This window comes from Rhineura floridana, chromosome 4 (assembly GCF_030035675.1).
Source record: "Rhineura floridana isolate rRhiFlo1 chromosome 4, rRhiFlo1.hap2, whole genome shotgun sequence".
NCBI classification, from domain to species: Eukaryota; Metazoa; Chordata; class Lepidosauria; order Squamata; family Rhineuridae; genus Rhineura; species Rhineura floridana.
Genome location: NC_084483.1, coordinates 206,445,815 through 206,466,473, shown reverse-complemented (window position 1 = coordinate 206,466,473; position 20,659 = coordinate 206,445,815). Strand labels below are relative to the sequence as shown.

The 20,659-nt window shown below is 44.6% G+C and overlaps 1 protein-coding gene across 6 annotated transcripts in view; it reads left to right on the top strand.

Annotated features, from left to right (window-relative positions):
• The window catches only part of EXTL3 (exostosin like glycosyltransferase 3), a 230,152-nt gene that overhangs the window by 56,546 nt on the left and 152,947 nt on the right, over positions 1-20,659 (top strand). The window contains exon 1 of one of the 6 annotated variants that reach the window (XM_061625838.1): positions 14,047-14,069. The exons of the other annotated variants lie outside the window; for them this stretch is intronic. The gene's annotated coding sequence lies outside the window, so the exon portion shown is untranslated. Of the gene's footprint in view, positions 1-14,046; positions 14,070-20,659 lie in introns of those variants that run through there. 6 annotated transcript variants of the gene reach the window in all.

The following is a 20,659-nucleotide window of genomic DNA, read 5'->3' as shown; positions in this document are numbered from 1 at the left end:
GGGAGCCCCAAAGAAGTAGGGGTGGTGGTGCAAGGGGGGAGGAGGAGGACCCCCCTAACTTTGAGAAAGGAGCTTGGGAGGGGGAAGAAGTGTCCCCTTGTGGGTCTGGGGTCTCCACCTCTGGCTTTTTTGCAAGCACGGGGTCGGGGTGTCAGTACTGCGATTAACAAATTTGTATATTTGTTTTTAATGTTTTTAGGTACTGTAAACCACTCAGAGAGCTTCGGCTATGGGGCGGTATATAAATACAATAAATAAATAAATAAAGCAAGGTGGCTGGCCACCTATGCGTTTGGCTTAATAGAAGGGCTAGCTAAGGCTGAGGTCCAATACACACTTACCTGGGAGTAAGACCCATTGAACCCAGTGGAGCTTTCTTCTGAGTAGACATGTATTAGCCGATACGCTGCACTTTTCGCACATCAGTGTCCTCCTGGTGGCTTGCAGTTCAGAATTAAAATAATACCACTGTCAGACAGAAAAAAACCCTAAAACAACTTGCTTTGGGGTTTTTTTTAAAAAAAAATACTGCATCTTGCTGCCCTGCTTCCCCCCCCCCATTGGCATGTAACCAAATCTCATTTAAAACATTGGTGTGATTTTTAAAAAACAACGCAAAACAGTAGATCAGGGAGGCATCCCATTGTACATCAGTCACAACAGTGATAAAAGCAATGGTTGTAGTTTCAGGATTTCCCGCCCCCTTAAATGGATTGTTTGAGACAGCTTACATCATAACATAAAATTGCAACAATATCCATTACAAAAAACCCAAAACAATAGAAAAAAGCAACATAAACAGCCCAGTGGAGACAAAAAAAGGCCATATTGAAAAGCCTTCAGATAATCGTATTCTAAGGGTGGTATTCATTGCTAGTCCTACTCAGGGTAAACCCACTGAAGTTAATACACATGAAATTTCAGTGGGGCTACTCTGAGTAGCACTTAGTTGAATGCAACCTTAAGTGCCACTATATTTTTATTGTTATTATTTATTAGATTCATAAACTAATTGCTTGTTATCAAGGGCCCCAAGAGGCTTACAATAAAAAAGACACTTTCTTTTATTTCCACCAAGTACTTCTCATGATGGTGGGACACAGAGTTATCATTAGCAATAGACTAGCCTAAGATTAACCAAACAGCAAATACAACCAATTACCCATATTCAGTTATTTTGCTTTGTCACTAATAAGAACATAAGAAGACCCTGCTGGATAAGGCCAAATGGAGCTCATCTAGTCCTGCATCATGTTCTCACAGTGTACAGTCAGACATGGAATAATGGGCTCAAGTTACAGGAATCCCGATTTCAGCTGAACATCAGGAAAAACGTTTTAACTGTTAGACCGGTATGACAATGGAACCAATAACTTAGGGAGGAGATGAACTCTCCAACAGTGGAGGCCTTCAAGAGGCAGCTGAACAGCCATCTGTCAGGGATGCTTTGATTTGGATTCCTCCACTGAGCAGGGGGTTGGACTGGATGGCATTAATGGCCCCTTCCAACTGTACTGTTCTATGATTCTGTGCTCTAATGGGAAGTCTGCAAGCAGGAACTGTTTGTAAAGAGCATTCTCCTCTCTTGTGGTTTCCAGCAACTGGTGTTCAGAAGCATGTTTCCTCCAACCATGGAGGCATGCCATAGCTACAATGGCTAGTAGCCATCCAAGGTGGTGGCCATCACTTACTCCTGTGGGAGCAAATTCCATAGGTAACTATGTGCTGCATGAAGAATGATGCTCTATGAGCAGAATCTTCATTGTATTTCCTGTTTGATTTTCATCTGGGTTTATTTTGATACTTTGTAATGTTCTATTTGATGCTTTAAGACAGGCTATAAACTGCTTAAAGATTTTACTGAAAAGGTAAAGCAGCACAGAAATGATTTTGAGTAAAATAACAGGACAGACTTTGTCTGTTACTTAAAGCGGGGGTGGTATAGCTTTGGCTTTGCTGGATTAAAACTCCCATCAGCCCTAGCCAGCAAGGTCAGGGATGATGCAAGCTGGGAGTCTAATAATATCTGGAGGGCAACAGGTTAGCCACCCTGCCCTAAAGGATAGTAATGAAAGTAGGAAGTTGCATAGAAAAAGCCCTACTCCCTTATTGCCCCTTGCCTAACCCTTGCAGGTGAGGGTTCTTGGAGAAGAGTCTCTGATAATTGGGCAGGTTCATATGCATTGGTTGGCAGTTTGTTTCTGGGCCCTATTCAAGGTGCTCAATGCAAGTGTTTAAAGCCCTAAACGACTTAGGACCCAACATCTGAAAGACTGCATCCTTCCCTACGGATGCCTCTTGGGTGCTGAGATCATCAGAGGGGGCTGTCTTGGTAGTTCCATCCCTCTCAGATGTTTGGAGTGGTGGTGGCCCAGGAGAGGACATTCTCTGTGGTAGCTCTTCAGTTGTGGAATTCCCTCCCCACAGAGTTTTCGGTGAATGCTGATGACACACTTCTTTACCCTGGCCTTTGACACCTGAGATGCATATTTGTAGGACCCAGCCTACTTTCGTGATAGTTTAAAATTATTTTTAATGTTGTATTTCAAATTGTTGTAACTTTTCCTAGGACTTTGGGGTGAAGGGTGGGTAATAAATCAATAACAACAGAGCAAGCTGTCCTTTGGGTACTCTGGTCCAAGCCAGTTTAGAACTTTAATAGTCAAAACCAGCACTTTGAATTTTTCCTTGTGTTTGGAAAAGTGCTGTAGCTTTGCAGCAGCATGTAATGTTTCCCCCAGGTTCATTCTCTGGGTTCTTCACTTAAAACAGGTCTGGTTGGGTTGCAGATCATGGGAAAGTCCTTTTAATTTGTTTTCTTCTCTTTCCATCAAATAGCACTCAAAGAGTATTTACTTACACTCAAGAGTATAAAGGGTGGGTAATATGGACTGATTGACTGACCTGGTATAAGGTAGTTTCCTATGTTTATTGTAGACAGTTTTAATTGCAGCAGTGATGGATTCCAGTTAAGTATATTCTGCTGACTTGAACATAGGAAAAAGTCACTCGGAGTCCTCCCATAAGCACTGACCCACATAACCATTCCACGCCCTTGGCACTACATTTTATTTATGTATTTTGAATGTATATCCTGCCCTTCCTCCTGACGAAGCCCGGGTGGCAAACATAAACAAAACAATTTAACAAAAAGAAAAGCATACTAAAAACAGTTTTTAAAAAATGAAAGTTTCGATTGTGTGTAATTACAGTTTTTATCCTGTCTCCAGTAAGCTCAGGATACCATAGGGGGTGATTGGCCCCGGGGTCACCCGGGGAGCTCCATAGTTAAATGAGGATTTGAACTGAGGTCTCTCCTGTCTAAGGCCAACTTCACTGAATGCAGTGGGAATTTTAAAAAGTCTTATCTACCTTTGTAACCTTTTTTTAATATGTAATATGCTTTTTAAGATTGTTTTTAATGTGCTTGAAAGTCTTTTGTTTTTAATGTTTTAAAGTGCTTTTAGTGTTTTTGTCTGCCGTCCTGGGCTTCTTCTGGGAGGAAGGGTAAGATATAAATTTAATAAATAAATAACCTGATGTAGTTCTAGGGTTGCTACTTCTATGACATCTCACATGCCTCTGATTGAGTGTGAGAAGCATAAATTTGCAAGTGAAGCACTCTTCCCCTCTGTGTGTGCTAGGAGGAAAAAAAAGCCTAGAGCTTTTTGAGAATTTTCCTTGTACTGAATCAGACTGGTGATTTGTATAGCATAGTAATAACGGACATGTGCTCAGTGGTAGAGCATTTGCTTTGCACGAAGAAGGTCCCAGGTTCAACCCCTGGCATCTCCAGGTTGGGCTGGGAAACACTCCCTGTCTGAAATCCTGGACAGCTGCTGCTAGTCAGAGCAGGCAATACTCGAGATGGACTAATGGTATAAGGCAGCTTCGGTGTTGCTGATGTGTGCTCTAGAAGCAGCTCAGCAGGGCCTCATGCAGGGATCTTCCCCAATTTTGCTTCCTGGGCCTTCTGCATGCAAAAGGTGGGCTCTGTTTGTTTATTTAAAAAATTATGCCTTTCTTTTTGAGGGACTTCCTCCATAGTGTGGCTTACGGTCTTCAATTAAAAACCCAACTCCAGGTGACAATAAAATGTAAAGATACAAAATGCAGTAGACAATAAACCATCTTAAAAAGTGAAGGACAGAAATAGAGTATAAAATATAACAGGGATCATAAAAACAATATTAAGACATAATTAAAAACTGCAGAAACAAAATAGGCTAATTTGGGAAGGTTTTGGAGAAGGGTATTCGATGAAACATCATCAGTGGGATTGCTTTACTTCTGAAGGCAGAGCATGAGAGAGAACTCTTGCGCCACTGAAAAGCTCTTGAGCCACAGCATGCCTTACTGTGGAGGTGTGTGGTACCATCAACAGTTCTATTGACCAGGGTGGGATATAGGGGAAGAGGAGGCCTCTCGTATATCCTGGCCTAGAGCCTTATTGGGCTTTATACACCAGTAGCGAAGCTGTGAATTTAGCTCTGTAGCAAATTGGCAGCCAGTGCAACTCTTTCAACGGAGATGTCACATGTTGATAGGTTGCCGCAGAGAGCAGCAGTGCTTTAAAGCAGAGCTTGGAAAAGTTACTTTTTTGAACTACAACTCCCATCAGCCCAATCTAGTGGCCATGCTGGCTGGGGCTGATGGGAGTTGTAGTTCAAAAAAGTAACTTTTCCAAGCTCTGCTTTAAAGTGCAAGTGTTCTGCAGTCTTAGCATTGAGTCATGTCCTTCCTTTAAACCCTTACCTATCTCCAAATAGAAAACATTTACTACCATTATGATTTACTACGTTTATTTATTATTTATTTACTAAATTTATATCCTGCCCTTTCTCCCAGAAGGAGCCCAAGGCGGCAAACAAAAATACTAAAAACACTCTCTTAAATTCTCTTAAAACAAAAGCATCTTTAAAAGCATATTAAACCAAAATCTTTGTATCTCGTATTTCCTCCAATGATCTCAAAGCAGTGTGCATGGGTGGTTATTCCACTTTATCCTCGCAACCCTGTTAGGTAGGATAGGCTGGGAGAGAGTGATTGGCCCAGGGTCACTCAGTCAGCTTCATGGGTGAGTGAGGATCTGAACTGAAGCCTTTCCAGTCCTACTAATCCAACCACTGTATCACACTTGCTTCTTGTGATAAAAGGGCAATTGGTGAAGCATCGAGTTTGAATGTTTGGACATAGTTGTCAGTCCCCAGATTGGATGTAAAGCTCATTTTGTGGCCTTGGCCAGGTCAGGCTAACCTGCTTCCTTGAGGATGGGGTGGTATGTTGTGAAGATCAATGTTTTATTAAATTTTGTAAAGTACTTTGTAATTAAAAAAAGTGTTGTAGCGCTTACCCATAACGGGTTAACATAGGGCTGCTAGCTGGTTGTTTTTTTTTTAAATCAGCTATTTGACTTTTATTTGATTTTATGCTAATGAATTTAAGGATTCTAAATCAGTATTTTTAAATTCTTTTAACCGCTGGGCTGAGCTTTGGAATAGGTCCTCTGAGCATCTTCCGAGTGCCCTTTGCTTAGGAAATAGTAAATCCAACCATCTCTGCTTGTTTGGAATTATGGGAAAAGGTCAATTTTCTATATAGACTTGATCCTTGAATCTCCCTTTATAGAAGTAAGTCACTTCTAGCATCACTCTTGCTTGTGATTACACCTAGCTGTGGTCTATGTTGTCCTCCCCTATTATCACAAACTACTTCCCTTCTCTGCATTATGATTATTAAAAATCCTATTACATTTGTATGCCACCTTTCCTCTAAGGAGGTCAAGGTGGTATACATGGTTCCTTCCTTCTCAAATTTCTCCTCACACAACCCTGTGAGGTAGGTTAGGCTGAGAGACAGTGACTTGCCCAAGGTCACCCAGTCAGCATCATGGCTGAGTGGGGATTTGAACCCTGGTCTTCCAGGCACTCTAACCATTCTCTGATCTTCCTTGGCAAAGTTTGGGGCAGTCATGATGAATATTACTTGACTTGCAGTGGGAAAGGTTTACCCAGATTATCCGATTTTGACTTGTGGTGTTTGTTGTTATCATTATTATTAATTTCGTTTATGAATTGCTTCCATGAAGCATCCTGAAGTGATTTCGTATGGCTATCAGTCACCCAGTTAAAGAAATCTTGGAGAATGCAGTCCTAACAGTGTTCCATTGAACTCAGTGCAGCTTACTCCCAGGTAAGTGAGGTTAGGGTTGCAGCCTTAGTCAGTGAATCATTACAGTTTTGAAAACAATTCTGACGGGGGAAAAACACACACAGTGTTTTTTAGATGATGTGAGCACATGTCACAGAAGGCACCATCTTTAAAGAGGCGTTCAGTCGACTGAGAGAGAAAATGCGTTCTTACGAGTTCTTACATTAACCAGTCTTTATCAGGAACACTTTCATCAAAAGGATAGTAAGGTTGTTAAAGTTTATTATTAAATTTATATCCTGCCCTTCCTCCCAAAGGAACTTAGGGTGGCAAACGACGAGCAAAAAATTCTAAGTGTCCTTGCTAGGGAGTCGAATCTATTGAGATTGGTTTTGAGTGGAAGTGCTTCAGATTGCACTGTTAGTCAGCTAACTCAACCTTTAATCAGATAAATGCATCCTCCTCTGTGAGTTGCGCTGTTAAGTTCCTTTGGGGCTGGAGCCTTGTCTTGTACTTTTGCCAGGACTTATCAAATAATTTATTATCATAGTCTTTCTTCGCTGTTGGATGAAATCAATATTAAATGGATGGATTCAACAGTTGCGATGACAGGTGAAGGCCCCAGACAGCGGAATGCACGTTCAGTAAGGAGTCCTCTGTGGGAGTAATGACTAACTTCTCTTGGTATTTACTGTAATGGGCAAGGCGGGGGGGATTTTTGAGTTCCCTGTCTTGAGCAGCTTCCTCGTCCTCAAACCAAATGGTGCTGTAAAAGCTCATCATCCAATACATTTGTGCAGAGTTCTGCTTTTCTTCCATCCGCTTTCTTCCCTTCATTCCAGCCACTATAGTTTATCTTCATTCAGAGTTCAGCTGAATACAGCCAAATTGCGTTGGCAGCAAAGCGGTGGTACAAACAGTCTGTGAACTGTTCGACATTTCATTGCAAAAGAGATGTCAAAACAAGTTTTCTCAAATATGCTTGGCGTTTTTTTGGGTGGTGGTGGCGGAAAGAAATATTGGAGACGTGTTGTGATGTCCAGATGTAGGCATCTGCCATAGCTGTAAAGCCAGAGGAACAGAGGTGCATATTAAAAGCAAAATGAGGGTGGAACCCGTGTGGTTGTAGTGCTTTGTAATTTGGATGATTCCATTGATGACTGAGTGTGTACAATGAGGAAAATTGCAAATCGCATTTCGTGTTTTTATAGCTGTCTTAACATCTTGACAGTAACAGCAGCTACTGTCAACCCAAGCTCTGCTACATATTGAATCTGAGATTATTATTTTTACCAAAACTTCATTGTGGGAAGCATTTCTAGATGTTTGCTTTTTGCAGATTCTGGAGAAATCCTTTTTTTGATCAGGATCTTATTTGCAATAGTTGTGCATGGCTTCTTAACCATAATGGCTCTTTGTTGTTTTATTTCCTAACTTACATGCCCTGCTCTTTCCTTAGCAGTTTTAAACCTGCAGATGTAGGGCTGCTACCTTCTACCGTGGGAAAATAAGGCATGTTGCTGTTAGAGTGCCTACGTGCAGGGCTGGCAACAGACCCTTGGGCCCCAGACTGCAGTGGCCCTTGAAGGTGGTGACACAGTGGCACTACTGCAGGCTTAAATAAGCCCAGCTGCATCAGCATGTTAGTGCACTGTGCATGCACGCCTGCCATCACCCAAGATGGTGGTGGTGGTGGGGATGTTAACAGACCTGCCTTCATCTTGGGTGATGGCAAGCATGAACATAGCGATGCCAGAAGAGGTGCGACCAGCCCTCCACAGCAGCGGGGAGATGTTGCCAGAGAGGGTGGCTCCTGCTCTGCGACCTGATGCTAGCACAGATCACGGAGTGGAAGCTGCACCAAACTAGTCCCAGGGGCCTCTGTCAGCTTCAGGGACCCTTCCTTGGCCAGTGCCCAACCTGACTGCCCGCTAGTGCCGGACCCGAGTACGTGGGACTTCATGGAGTAATATAAGATATAAAATCAGCCTTCCCTCACCAAGGAACCTAAAATATAAATTTCAGCAGGAAGAAGGAAATGAAAGGGAGAGGTCAGTCTGGAGGGAGAATTCCAAGGCCAGTCTGCAGGGAGGGAGAGCCAGTCTGGAGCAAAATGTCATCTTGCTTCAACCAGGAGTGTCGCCCAGATCCTAAAGATTGACTTGCACATTGCCCCTCTTGCATGGCCCTGTTGTCCAGTTCACAGTTAGTCTGTGACTACATGGAGGTGCCCTAAGAACCTCAGGGGCTACTGGTGGGCACATGAGGTACAAGGCCTTTTTGGTGGTAGCAGCCAAGTAGTGATCCTCTGCTTCTCTGTCATGGATGTATATATTTTTTGTATGTTATTTATAAACACTTTGGGATATATAGAGAACAAATAGGTACTGGACTGGTTGACTTGAAATCTCCTTTTGATTTTGATAGATGGGGGATATTTTTTTATATACAGATGCCAGTCTGGACTGGAGACTATGCAGGCACTGACATTTTTCAGAGCCAGGTTAAGACATGGGCATTTGGTTGAATTTGACCTAACTGAGTCAAGGATTTATACCAGTTGCTGCTAAGTTATCTTCTCTCTCTCTCTCTCTCTCTCTCTCTCTCTCTCTCTCTCTCTCTCTCTCTCTCTCTCTCTCTCATGCACTCATGATTGTTAAGTCACCTAGAGGTGACTAACAAATGAAATAAACAATAATACCTTTCTGAGAGTTAGAACTTCACCTCAAGCAATGTTTCTGCTGTCATGAGAGTTGAACAAGGCTATATATTTGCTTCATGTCTGCTTGCAACACCAGCTTGAAACATTGATTTTTAGACGTGTGTGTGTGTGTGTGTGTGTTGACTTGGGTGAATGTTTAACTGCTTTTTGAGTACTTGTAGTTGTCCTTGCTGAGTGCTGCTGCCGTGTCTTTTTCTTGATTAACTTCTCATGGAGTGTTATGATGATGATCCTCTGGTAGTTGTGAGCCACCTTCAGCATCATTGGTACAGAGATGTTGCATATAAATGCCCTAAGGAAAAAAGAGCTGTGTTGGTCCATAAAGGAATACTTCCCCCCCCAAAAATCCATAGTTAGGAACATAGGAAGTTGCCTTATACTGAGTCAGACCATTGGTCCATCTAGGTCAGTGTTGTCCACACTGACTGGCAGCGGCTCTCCAAGATTTCATGCAGGGGTCTCTTCCAGCCCTGCTGGAGATGCCAGGGATTGAATCTGGGACCTTCTGCACACAAAGCAGATGGTTCTATCATTGAACGATGGCCCTTCCCCTAGCTGTACATTTGTTAGGACCAACCAAAATGTTGCAAAAATGTGATAAGCTTTTCAGTTCTCCAGAACTCTTCAGATCGGTAGCAGGATGAAGAAAAATAAAACAACCCCAAAGTTAAAAAAAAATAGCCTATGTGTTGTAGCCATGAAATCAGCTTGTAGACTCTGTTCCAAGAAGAAGGTGGCAGGCTGAACATGTGCCTCCCAGCTGCTACAGATATATCAGGTTATACACTTAGGATTCTGGGATTAAAAAGCAATGGCTACTCCACATTTCTGAGAACACACAGATAGACTTGTAACCCAGATCTGTACAGTATCTTAAATGGAACATTCATGTTCCTGGGTTGGCAGAGACCAAAAATATAGAGAAACATGCCAAGTCTTAAATTTAGTGTACTCGGTAAAAATGAATGAAAGTATTTGTAAACTGCTGCTACCCATTCTGCTACTGTCGTTTTTGCAATTTGTTTTAAAATGTTCTCGATGTATTTTACACTGCTGTGACCCGCCATAGGACCTTGTAGTGAAGGGTGTGTGGTGCTGCTAATGATGTATGGTGGCTCCAAACATGCCTTCACCATTAAGGAAGTTGCAGTGGTTGTGTGCTCATCACTCTTGTAGCATTGCTGGTTCCCACCTTCATGTGAAACATCCCCCCTCCTCATGCCAAGAGAAACATTTTTATGTATTTATTTAATAAATTTATATCCCACCCTTTCTCTCAGAAGGAGCCCAGTGCAGGAAACAAAACACTACCTACACTCTAAAACATCTTAAAACTAAAGACTTCAAAACATATTAAAACAAAACATCTTTAAAATATATTAAAACATTAAAACATCTTAAAAAAACCCCATAAAACATCTTAAAAAGCAACTCCAACACAGACGCAGACTGGGATAAGGTCTCAGCTTAAAAAGCTTGTTGAAAGAGGAAGGTCTTTAGTAGGTGCCGAAAAGAGAACAGAGATGGCGCCTGTCTAACATTTAAGCGGAGGGAGTTCCAGAGTGGCAGTGCCACAACACTCCCTTTGTGCTCTCCCTTTGTTGTGCGGAACAGGCTTCCTGATAAGATGCAGATCTCAGTGATTGACTGGGTATATAAGGATGCTCTTTCAGGTATCCTGGTTCCTGAACCGAAACCAGAATCAAAACATGATGATGCCACCCAACGTTTAATCTCTGTGGCAGTGTCTCATGTGCCAGCAGAAGTGGCGGCAGCGGTGGAGGTGAGGTGGAGAGATCATCTAGCACAAAGTATTTTAATTACAGTTTCAGTTTTCTTTTATTTAATGGCTGCAGCCAGATTTGGCTGCTTCAGCACTGCCTCTTGTTGAAGCTTACCTTGGGCCTGTTCTCCAGACAACCTGAGTCATTTGCCTGACAATCTGTGTGCTAGAGGCTTTGTTGAAACTGGTAGAGATGGTGCGCAGGGTGGGGGTAGGGGGTGAGGATTGCCAGAATGTAACCGGTTGATTCTTACGGCTAATTGTTGAGCATGTAATGTGGGGTTTGGAAGCCTTGACTGCTGTCCAGCCAGGAAAACGGATGTTATAAAGCTGAGAAGGAGGGCTTGCTTGTTTTAAATGCAAAGTGATATGGTATCTTTGAGAAATCGCTGCTAACTGCAGTCTCTTTCTGTTGAGAGTGGTTTCGTGGCTTGGCTAATCCACTGCAAATGGATTAAGTTCTGAAAAATGAGTTGTTGGAGGTCACTATTTAAAATGATTCTAAACTGTTATAATTTTGTAGAGATTGGAATGGTGGATTTTTTTGTTTTGCTTTTTTGCTATTTCCAGTAGCTTTCACTTTTCCATCATTTGGGTTTGCTGGGTGCGGCAGGCATTCAACTGGTATTCATCAGTTTTTTTAAAGATGTTTTTAAAGCTTTTTTTAAAAAATGTTTTTTTGTTTTAATGTATATTAAGGTCTGTGTTTATGATGTTTTAAAGTGCTTTTAGCGCTTCTGTTTGCCACCCTGGGCTCCTGCTGGGAGGAAGGGCGGGATAGAAATCAAATAATAAATAAATAAACAAATCAAAGATTATTTATTTATTTATTTTATTTTATTTATATACCGCCCTAAGCCCGAAGGCTCTCTGGGCGGTGTACAAAAAGATAAAAACAAGCAATGTATAAATACAATAAATACAATAAATCAAAAAACAAAACAAACAAATAATAAAGAAACCAAACAACATCCAGAATACAAAATAATAATGAAAATGCTATTAAAACACACTTTAAAATGCCTGGGAGTATAAAAAGGTTTTCACCTGGCACCGAAAAGATAGTAGCGTTGGCGCCAGGCGCACCTCATCGGGGGGCTGTTCCACAGTTTGGGGGCCACCACGGAAAAGGCCCTGGTTCTAGCCACCACCCTCCGAGCTTCTCGATGGGATGGCACCCGGAGGAGGGCCTTAGATGTTGAGCGCAGTGTCCGGGTAGGTTCATATTGGGAGAGGCGTTCCACCAGGTATTGCGGTCCCATGCCGTGTAGGGCTTTATAGGTCAAAACCAGCACTTTGAATCTAGCCTGGAAACAAATAGGAAGCCAGTGCAGACGGGCCAGAACAGGTGTTATATGAGCGGACCTTCTGGTCCGCGTCAGCAGTCTGGCCGCTGCATTCTGGACTAGTTGTAGTTTCTGAACAGTCTTCAAGGGCAGCCCAACATAGAGCGCATTGCAGTAGTCCAGTCTAGAAGTTACCAGAGCATGAACAACTGAGGCGAGGTCGTCACTGTCCAGATAGGGACGTAGCTGGGCTACCAAGCGAAGATGGTAAAAAGCATTCCGTGCCACCGAGGCCACCTGGGCCTCAAGTGACAAGGAAGGATCAAAAAGAACTCCCAAGCTATGCACCTGCTCCTTCAAGGGGAGTGTAACCCCAACAAGAACAGGATGAACATCCTCCATCTGGGCAGAGAAGGCACTCACCAACAGCGTCTCGGTGTTGTCTGGATTGAGCTTCAGTCTGTTAGCTCCCATCCAGTCCATTATCGTGGCCAGGCAACGGTTTAGCACGTTAACAGCCTCACCTGAAGAGGATGAAAAAGAGAAATAGAGCTGCGTGTCATCAGCGTACTGATGACAACGCAGCCCAAAACTCCTGATGACCGCACCCAGCGGCTTCATGTAGATGTTGAAAAGCATGGGGGACAGTACCGATCCCTGCGGGACTCCACAATGGAGAGTCCAGGGCATCGAGCAATGTTCCCCAAGCACTACCTTCTGGTGGCGACCCACCAAGTAGGAGCGGAGCCACTGCCAAGCAGTACCCCCAACTCCCAACTCCGTGAGTCTTCCCAGAAGGATACCATGGTCGATGGTATCAAAAGCAGCTGAGAGATCAAGGAGAATCAACAGAGTCACACTCCCCTTGTCCCTCTCCCGACAAAGGTCATCATACAGGGCGACCAAGGCTGTTTCGGTGCCAAAACTGGGCTTAAACCGGATTGAAATGGATCAAGATAATCAGTGTCATCCAAGAGCCCCTGGAGCTGGCCGGCAACCACCCGTTCCAGCACCTTGCCCAGGAATGGAACATTCGCCACAGGTCTATAATTGTTCAGGTTATCTGGGTCCAAAGAGGGTTTCTTCAGGAGCGGTCTCACTACCGCCTCTTTTAGGCAGTCAGGGACCACTCCCTCCCTCAAAGAGGCGTTTATTATCTCCTTGGCCCAGCCAGCGGTTCCGGTCCTGCCAGCTTTCACCAGCCAAGAGGGGCAAGGGTCCAGCACAGATGTGGTCGCCCGCACCAGTCCAAGGATCTTGTCAACATCCTCAAGCTGTACAGACTGAAACTCATCCAATAAACAAGGACAAGACTGTGTTCTGGATGCTTCATTAGATCCCACTGCCATAATATTGGAGTCTAAGTCCCGGCGAATGCATGCGATCTTATCCTGGAAGTGCCTCGCGAACTCATCACAGCGGGCTACAGATGAATCTATGAGGTCCCGAGGACCAGAATGTAAAAGCCCTCGTACGATTTTAAAAAGCTCCGCCGGGCGGGAGAGAGATGCCTTAATTGTGGCAGCAAAATATCTCTTTTTTGCTGCCCTCACCGCTACTATATACCGCTTAGAAGAGGCACTCACCAAGGCATAATTGCATTCGTCAGGAGTTCACCTCCATCTGCACTCAAGCCTCCTCCTCTCTTGCTTCATCACTCTCAGCTCCACGGTATACCATGGAGCTATATGAGCTCTACATAGGAGTGGTCGCATGGGAGCGATCGTGTCAACCGCCCTGATACAGAACTCTGCCACATATTTCCAATTTAGCCAAAAGTTCTGAAAACTTTTCTATGTATTTATTCAGACTGCCTCTCTCAGCAGTTTCTTTCAGAGAAAATAACTTTGTAAAGGACATAATGTGGCTTTTCATCTTCCTGTTATAGAATCCTCCAAGTTTGTCATACATTTCCTTTACACTGTCACAAGATGCTGCCATCAGCTTCGTGCTCTTCCTTCTTGCTCCTGGTAAAGCATCGTGCTGAGACAATCGGTTTGTAGAAAGCATGTGTGTGGGAGAGACAGCATTGCATTGAGTCTTTAAAGCAACTTTGCCAACCTGGTGCCCTCCAGATGTTTTGGACTACAACTCCCATCAGCCGTAGGCAGTGCCTGAGGGGCCCTAGGTAGGTGAAGGCTCTGTAAAAAGTAACTTCTGATTTTAAAGTGGCCTGGCATAGGTAGTGTAATTGCGTGTGTGTGTGTGTCTTAACACAGGAGACTGCCACGTACCGAGTCACACCATTGGTCCATCTAGATCAGTGTTGTCTACACTGACTGGCAGTGACCCCCCAGGATTTCAGTATGTGTGTATATTAAATTGCTGACTGGGTATTTTGGTAATCATAGTTAGAAAACTTTTATTAATTGATGATTTCTCTTTATTCAGTTTCTGGACTCGATTAACATTTTGGTTGGAAGATGCTGACCAATCATAAAGTGAAATTCTCGTCATATGTTCAGTATTAACTGTCCCAAATTAGTTGGTGGCTATCTGGAAACAAGGTCAGTGGATTCCATTAAACCTTTAGCCTCCAATCCTGTAGACACCGTGGAACCTAGTGGGACTTGCTTTGGAGTGCACATGGATTTGACTGTTGATGTTTTTTGTTTAGACAAACTCTGAATAACTTTCTATGTGATTTCAAAGACTTAATTTTCCTTTTGGGCTTGATCTTGTCACATTTATCTGCTCTGACTTCCCCTGAATGCGAATCGATGAGGGATACTTGTTGTTTGTCAGTGGGCCTTTCTTTGGGCAACAAAACTTCATAAAGAACAGCTGTTTTTGGTTAGGAGGTTTACATTTCACTGGAGACGTTTCTGTTGCTAGAATGTTTTGCAGTGCATTTTATTTTAAAAAGAGAGTGAGAGCCTTGCATTTATTTACCAAAAGGCTCTTAAATTCAATTCTTGTTAAAAATATTTGTTGTTGTAGAGGCCATAGATGGATGTGGGTTTAGTTGTATTGTAGGATAAACCAAGTTAACGAGCTGAGGTATATGGGAGAGCACAAAATAATGCCTTTGGTAGCTGTGATTCTAAACATTGAATATGAACTGTCTCTTGCCTTGATAACTTGCAGGCGTGTTTTACTCTCTTGGGCAATGTTTTGGGGAAGCATGCAGTCCGTCTGATGAGTGCGATATGTTCTTTTTAGACAGCTTGGGAAATTCTTATATAATGATAAACTTTAGAGTAAGAATAGGGAACCAGGATCAGGCCAGTGGGTCGGTTCTGTATCTTGCCCCATCTCGACACGGAGGTGGAGTCTGCAAGGGCACCCCATGGAGAACTTGTCAGGTTCAGGGCTCAGAGCCAACTGCGCACATAAGGAGACCAGTGCTGGGCAGGAACCCTCAGAGGAACCTCCCAGGCTACCAGGACAAATGCTATATTAGGCTGCATTAACAGAAGTATTGCTTCCAAATCACGTGAAGTATCAGATCCCGTCTATTCAGCACTGGTTAGGTCTCCTCTTGAATACTGAGTCCAGTTCTGGTCTCCGCACTTCAAGAAGGATGTAGACAAACTGGAACAGGTTCAGAGGAGGGCAGTGAGGGTGATCAGGGGACTAGAAACCAAGCCCTATAAGGAGAGACTGAAAGAACTGGGCATGTTTAGCCTGGAGAAGAGAAGACTGAGCGGAGATACGATAGCACTCTTCAAGTATATGAAAGGTTGTCACACAGAGTAGGGCCGGGATCTCTTCTCGATTGTCCCAGAGTGCAGGACACGGAATAATGGGCTCACGTTGCAGGAAGCCAGATTTCGACTGGACATCAGGAAAAACTTCCTAACTTTTAAGAGTGGTATGACAATGGAACCAATGACCTAGAGAGGCAGTGGGCTCTCTGACACTGGAGGCATTCAAGAGGCAGCTGGACAGCCATCTGTCGGGAATGCTTTGATTTGGATTCTTGCATTGAGCAGAGGGTTGGACTGGATGGCCTTAGAGGCCCCTTCCAACTCTACTGTTCTATGATTCTAGGACCTATAAAGCCAGAGCTTCATGGGCATCTTTCCCTGAGCCTGAAGAACCAGGTGCCTCCCACTGCACATCACCAGTCTGGTGGCACACCAGGAGGTAGCCTGTGGAATGCAGCAGGAGGCGGGTCTGTCATCGGGCCAGAGGGTTGTCCCTTTAAGTTTCTGACGTTCTCCACCAGGAGTGGAGCTTTGAGAAGCAAGTCTGGAGACAGAGGCTTCGAAGGCCTTTGTTTGCTCCCAACCTTCATCCGAGCAAGTTGCTCACCTGGTGCTATCCATTGTCCAGCAACTTTTGGCCTTGCCACTTTCTCTGTGGGATCTGGCACTGGACAGAGCACGATATCAGGCAACCCATTTTTGTCTGTGCGGTTCGAAATCAAGCCATGAGGGCAAAGGCACAGCGCTGTGCAAGCCCCAGCGATCAGCTGATGTGGGTGGGGCTGCAAAATGCTGTGGGGGAGGCTTCTTTGGTGCAAACCCCTTTTGGCCCAGCTGTGCCTTTACCCGTCCAACACCTGATATCATATGTGACATCAGGTATGGGAAGGTGGGCATGGGGAGGATTGACAAACCTAATTAGGCCCATGGGCTGGAGGTTCTCCACCCCTGTTTAGTTACCCAAAAAGGGGAGCTGAATGCTAAAACTTCTGACAGTTAACACGTGAAGAAAACTGGCTTATTATGAGACAGTTGGTATAGCACAGTGAGGAGGAGAGCCTGACTGGGAGTCCAGAGTCTGTGAGTTCAAATCCCCGCTTGTGTCTCCTGGGTGTCAAGGGCCAGCTAAAGATCACCCCACAGGGAGTGGCTCAGCTTACGTGACCTGCCACCTGTGGGCAAGCTGCATAGTCCCAAGGAGCCTAGTTGTCCCCCAGCTGGCAGTTGCGGACAAGGAAGGGGCTGGCTTGTGCAGCTGTGGCAAACTGAGCAGGCCGTAGCCCCTGGGGAGGACTAGCCTCAGAGGGAGGCAATGGTCAACCCCCTCTGAATACCGCTTACCACGAAAACCCTATTCACAGGGTCGCCATAAGTCGGGATCGATTGGAAGGCAGTCCATTTCCATTTTCATTCAAGCAGGGCTTGCAGCTCTTAGTAGACTATTTAAAAAATAAAATGAGCCACTGTGTTATAGTGGACAGTATGTTGGACTTCTGCTGTGGAGATTTCAATTCAAATTTCTGCTTGGCTGTAAAGCTCACTTAAGGCTGGTTGGCTCTTGTGGTTAATGTTAAAGTGGTACAGACTGTGGGGAAATAAATCCAGATTTCACTGATGGATCTCAGTTGGCAGTGACTTTCCAGGAAAGACATCTTGGAGTTGTGATGGATAGCTTAATGAAAACATCTGCTCAGTATGACGCAACATTACACGTTAGGGTTTTTAGGAAAGGGTCTGAAAATGGAACATCCAGTATTGCCGTGCCTGCATGTAAACGGGTGCAGCTGCCCTTGGAATATTGGCCTAGTTCGCATGTCATGGTAAGCCAAATGATGACTTACTGGCACCTTGTGTGTTTGCAGGCTCTCAGAGAGTTGCTCACAGCTGCTATGCTTCTCCCCAGTCTTTCCTTGCTCCCATGCCGTGCTGAGCTAAGCTAGTCTGAACTAGGACTTGTGGTTAAGGTCTCTCCTTGCGAACCAAGAGCTGCAGCCGAGGCATATTCTTGTATTCTGGTACAAAAGTACACTACTGCAGGTGACGTCTGGCCGAAGCAGAATAGAGCGATACTGCTACAGTCTGGACGTTAGACTTCTGTTGATGAATTGCATTAACTTTTTTTGCAGCTGCTCGCACTGCTGGCTCAAATTTAGCTTGTGATCCACTAAACAAATCCATATCCTTTTCATGTGTACTGTTCTCAAGCCAGGCACTGCCTATCCTAAATTTGTGCATCTGGTTCTTCCTACCTGGAAAGTGTACATTTATCTTTGTTGGAATTTCCATTTGTTTTGGCCCAGATTGCCTTCCTATCAAGGTGATCTTGAGCTTAGTTGAAAGGCTACGTATTAGCTGCCACAACCAGTTTGGTGTCCTCTGCAAACTTATGAATCGGCTCATTTATCAACTGAACTGCCAAGAGCTACACCTGCAGGTTGGGCTCCGCTGCCACCTTCATTTTATTTATTGCCAGTTGCCTGGGACTGAGGCTCCTCTTCTGAATGTAAGAAGAGCCCTCTGGCTGGATCAAGCCAGGGGCCCTTCAAGCCCTGCACCCTGTTCTCACAGTGACCAACCAGATGTCCCTGTAGTAAGATCCCTCTAAGCCTTATGCTGCAAATGTTTTCGGCCAGTTTTCTTGGCATGAGAATTTATCAGAAATGCACAAACCAACTGGCTCACTGGGTTTGCTAAAGCCCTCCTCTCCTCCTAGTTGTCCCAGAAAAGAGTCTTACCCTGGGGGCGGGGGGAGAGTCAAGTGTGGATCTGGGGTGGAATGTGCCTGGAACAACAACAGCAAAAAGAAAAAGAAAAAAAAGAGGTAAAAGAAGAATTGTTAAGACGGGAGGAATTACCCTTGGGTGTCCCAATTTGCAGATAAAAATGTGCCCCCATAAAATGGTGAGAATTGGAGCGTGGAAATGAAAGAGAGGCGCTAAAGTGAACCTGCAAGAGTTGTTTTTTCCGAGTTTGGGCAGCTGTCTGTAGCTAGCAGGCCCAGCACTGAATTCCCAACAGTAGCATTGGATTAGCAGCAAGAACAAGAGAAACGCAAATGCGGTTTTCATTATACTAACACTTCATGCTGAGAAACTTTCAGTGGGGCCTTTTTAGTCTGCCTCCAGCAAACCCTCCTCAGCCCCTTCAATGTGCCAGGTTGGATGACTGCGAGTTTTCAGAGAGCTCTGTTTTGTTTTTGTTTTTTTAACTGTTACACTTTTTGGTACATACAGCTGGGATTACTGTAGTCCTGAAGAATAATGGTCATTTCAGATGGTTTTACAAATCTTTTATTTTTGTGCGTGCGTGGAGTCGCAGAATATATACATTTGGAAGCTGTACAGCACCTACAGTACCCGACATGGCATCAATGTGGCAACACAAGTACCTGTAGAGGGAAGGGATACCTGGTGGTCTTCTGCAGGAAGTGAGAGAGTACCTTGTTGCTGCTGCTACCTTTTGCAAAACCCCAGAAATGGGGGGGATATTTGTGCCAGAGATGTGGGAGGAGGAAGGCCCTGCTGCGGAGCACATTTTAGAGAACATTGCAACCTGCCTGTTAGAAGAGGTGGTAGGTCATGGAGGGAGCTGTGCTAGAATCCCTTTTCCTGCAGATCTTGCGGGGTGGGTGGGAAATAATCCTCCGGGAGGGGGCGGGAGAAAGCCTCCAAACAGCCCAATGAAGTGAGCATGCTGAGTGGCCACAGGATGCTGGCAGACTTACTGTGGTGTGTTTCTTAAACAGAAAACCAGATGGGAGGGCCAGTGGGATGGAGTATCCTGAACAGGAGCAGGCCCTGGGGAGGTTGGCGCCTGCCCCTCGCCTCGCTCCTAAACTCCAAACCCAGTGTAGGGACCAGAATTCCTTGGAGTCAGGGAATGAACAACCATGGCTGCATTACCTCTGTGATAGCCCCTGGGCACAAGGGAGAAGCAGAACAAACCTGGCCCCTCTACTTTCAGCCCCAAGCCCTTGTAGGGACCCACCCGTACATTACGCTCAACATCTAAGGCCCTCCTCCGGGTGCCTACTCCGAGGGAAGCTCGAAGGACGGCAACAAGGGAGAGGGCCTTCTCAGTGGTGGCCCCCATATTATGGAATGATCTTTCTGATGAGATGTGCCTGGCACCAACACTGTTATCTTTTTGGCGCCAGGTCAAGGCTTTCCTCTTCTCCCAGGCATTTTAGCATGTGTTTTTAAATTGTTTTTGTTTTTTGTGTTTTAAAATTTGTATATTTGTTTTTATTTTTAATTGCTGTAAACTGCCCAGAGAGCTTTGGCTATGGGGCGGTATATAAATGTAAGGAATAAATAAATAAATAAATGCCAAGGAGGTGTGGCATTGCTTCTCAAAAGAGTGTTTGCCTCCCTCATTCTGTGGAACCCATCTGGCAAGGTGACTACTGCACCTCAAGAGTTCTTGGGGGTGGAGATATTGCTCTGGCTTCTTCAGGATCATTTGGGCTGCCAGATTGTATGAAGCCCTTGTATTAAGGACCGTAGCTCACCGAAAGAGCATCTGTTTTGCATGCGGAAGGCCCCAAGTTCAGTCCCCAATGGCATCTCCAGGAAGGGTATAAATAAAGTATTTAAAAAGTATATATAAAATTATGCATGGCATGGAGAAAGTGGATAGAGAGAGGTTTTTCCTCCTCTCTTCTGCAGGCATTCCTGGATAAGATTGATGATCTGGATCCATTCCAGTCTGGGTTCAGGCCCGAATCAGCCTTGTTCACTGATGGATGGCCATTATAGAGAGAAGGACAGGGAGAGTGCAGCCATGTTCTTCCTGCTCAGTCTCTCCAAGCCCTAAACAATTTGGGGTCCAAAGTACCTTAGGGACCACCTGACTCCTTATGTTCTATCTTGATCACTGAGTTCTTCTAATGGAGCACTTTTCTTGGTTCCCCATGCCTTTGAGGTTTGGTTGGCCTCCACCAGGGACTGAGCCTTTAGCCTTCCACAGGCCCTGCCCTGTGGAACTCCTTACCAAAAGAGGTTCGGTGAGAACTATCCCTTCTTTCATTCATTCTTTCATTCAGGTGCCTCTTGAAAACCAGAATTTT